Here is a 3322-nt window from a genome sequence, read left to right as displayed (position 1 = left end):
TGACTCCAAGGCTGGTGCTCTATCAACTGCCCCACACCTATTCAATTTTAATGTACTTCCTGTCAATCAGCCTGGCTTGCTTCACTTTCAGTGCTAACTTCAGTCTTGTGCTGTGTTCTGAGGCAGCCAGGGGATACAGTGGGTAGGCCCTGAAGCAGGAGTCAGGAAGACATCCAGCCTTCATCCAGGCAGACAACTTGCTAGCTGTGGATCTGTGGGTAAGTCATTTAACCTGTCTACTTCATCTGCAAGACAAGAATAATGACAGCACTACTTATGAGGTTGTTGTGAGAATCAAAGGAGAGGGTACTTAAAAAATATTCTGCAAACTTGAATACACAATACACACAGTAACTCTTATTATCATCCTGTCTCATGGCCCCTTCTATCCCAAACATACTGGTTTTCATCCTTTAGAGGTATAACCTGTCAGCCAGGGTTGGGCCCAATGGTCTTGGCAGGCACCCCTACTTCCCGAATCCAAGCTTAGGGAATGTAGAATTAAAGACTGGACCTGGAACCCCATTCCCTCCAAGGAGATCCTTCTTTTACCCTGATTCTAAGGAGTGACGAGGAGCCTGTCCTGAGCCACGTTCCCCTCAAGATCTTCTCCATGGCAACCTAACAGGGACAAATTCAAGAGCATGAAAATACTGCAGTAACACAGTACAAAATGATAGTAACCACAGGAACAGAATGTCTATGGTAGGACAGAACAAGCTTTTCAGTCAATTCAGAATGAACTGCTCTCTCATGAAGAACACTTCATTTGCTACCTTTTCCTTGGAATGAATATTTGAATTTGGTCCCCACTCCTTTTATCAAAAGGCCCTTGTGTGACTAGCAGATCATCATGGGTGTGAAGGGAAGGTCCTGCTGATCCCACAGTCCTTAGCACTTCATTTTAATAACCAACATTAAGTATCTCAGATTATATCAGGCTCCAAGAGATTCAATAAACACATAGGATGCTTTCAATACTCCAGGAAATTCACAGTTTCAAAAGTTATTGATCACACCTTACATTGACAGGCCTACTACATAATTCATTGCAGAAGGGGAAGACGCCCTTTAATCTCAGACTGAGAATTTAAGAACCAATTTTCTTATTCATTCTATTCTTTCTTTGATCAGAAAGTAATGTCTAAACTAATGAACATCAATGCACATCCTGGCTGTCAATTGATGCTGATTTAGAGAAAAATGGACTTGGAGTCTGACAGACTAGATTCTAATCCACTCATTCATTACCCACATGATGTTGGCCAAGTCAAGTCATTGAAATTTGGGACTCCATTTTTTCGTCTATTAATAAAGGTGTGATACTAGATAACCTCTAAGATAACTTTCAACTCTAAAGTTATTATCCTATGAACTGATCAAAATTGCAAGAGAGCTTTCTTGGGGGTAGGGGAGTGTGTGTGTGTGTGTGTACATGTATATATAGTACATATGTGTGTGCGCATATATGTTTTCCAAGCATCAGATTACACAGCTAACAGTGGTTGGCAGGGCTGAGTCTAGATCATAAATTCATGCATGATTCATGGAAGAAACAACATATCATAGTTACTCTTAGTTCAAATCCCAGCTCTTCTATTTACTAGCTGTGTGATCTAAGGCAGGTGATTTAATTTGACTGAATAATAAACCTCAACTAGCTGTAATAATGAATTCAACTTTTGGGGTGTCACAAATACAAAAATAACATACACATAAATAAAATGTGCAATTCAATATTGCAGGAGAAAGATCTAAAAATGTGCATATGCACATGAACTGTGTATAAGAAAATTACTAATTTTCCATTTGATGCCCAATGCTAATTTTTGTCCACCTTTAGCCAGGCATGGAGGCAAAACATGATACAAGCATCCTTAAAACACCTCTACTGTGACCTTTAATTTGCATGACACCAAGGGGCACATCCTCATCTTTAATGAAGCTTCAAAGAGTGGAATCATATAATCATAGATTCTTAGAGATGAAAAAGGTCTTAAAGATTGTGCCCAACTCCTTTAGCTTACAAATAAGAAAGCTAAGGCCGAGAGACATCCAGGGATACCTGCAGCCTTGGGGCCACATGGAACCCTCTAGGTCCTCAAGCGAGACCCTTTAACTTCACACTTTCAAACTTCACAGAACAAATCACCTTTATAAAAGGATTTGTTCAGTAAAACTTGGATTCAGTCAAAAGGTCACACCCAAGGCCCTAAAAGGCCACATGTGGCCTTGAGGCCACAGGTTCCCCACCCCTGGTAGACCAAGGGCACACAGTGATAGTGTAGGGACCAGAACCTTTAGTCTTCTGACTCTTGAGTTCTGTGATCCTTCTATACCATTATTATTTTTCGGTGGTTTGTCAACAGTGTCTAACTTATCATGATCACATTTGGGGTTTTCTTGGCAAAGATACTGGAGTAGTTTGCCATATCCTTCTCCAGCTCATTTTATATATGAGGAAACTGAGGCAAACAGGGGTAATTGATTTGTCCAGGGTCACACTGCTAGTAATCATCTGAAGTCTGGCATTCTATCCCCTGTGCCACCCAGCTACCATACACCATATGACCCCTTTAATATTCACTAGATATCTTATAATTAATATATATTTCTGGATATACAACTAAAATTCCCTGGAGTAGTAAAGTAAGAAAGAGATCCAGAACTAAGAGAAATTTTTCCACTATAGAGTGGGAATTCCAGAGGGCACCATAGAAAGGAAGGACACTATTAGATTGAGATGTGGGTAGGGTAGGGTTGAGAAAATAGGAAGGAGAGAATCTGAAATGTGGGATGGGGATCCCCTCCCAACTCAATGGCAGAAAGCAATGACCAAAAATGATCATATAAATTAAACTGCTTGGGACAGCATATATCACTACTCAAGGATAACATGTATTAGGGTCCTACTTTTCTCCACTCAACAAACCCTTTGTCGTACTATAAATTGTACCAGTAAGTGCTATGAAGTCAGCGGAGTTAAGTGAAGCAATATAGAACTCATGGAATGCTTTATATGTCTAAGCTTGCTTGATGAAAGGACACCCTGATAATCTAATTTTTAAACCTTAGCACAGATTTCATAATTTATCCATCTCCTGCAGGTTGTCACAATCTCTAGGTCTATAATATATTCAGTATTCTTTAGATTTATTACACGCATTTGGATAATGACTATTGAATTTACATGCTGTACAACTTTCCTTAGAGAATTTCTACCACCATTACTCATGTTTTTAAGAGTACAAGCCTTAATATGAAACCCAAAGGGACATTAAGTTCCATTGTGATTTCCTTTAATAAGAGAAGAGGCCGTAAG

The sequence above is a fragment of the Petaurus breviceps genome, unplaced genomic scaffold (assembly GCF_028583685.1).
Source record: "Petaurus breviceps papuanus isolate PSGF00001 unplaced genomic scaffold, PetGlider_PUasm1.0 419, whole genome shotgun sequence".
NCBI classification, from domain to species: Eukaryota; Metazoa; Chordata; class Mammalia; order Diprotodontia; family Petauridae; genus Petaurus; species Petaurus breviceps.
This window is presented reverse-complemented; position numbering follows the sequence as displayed.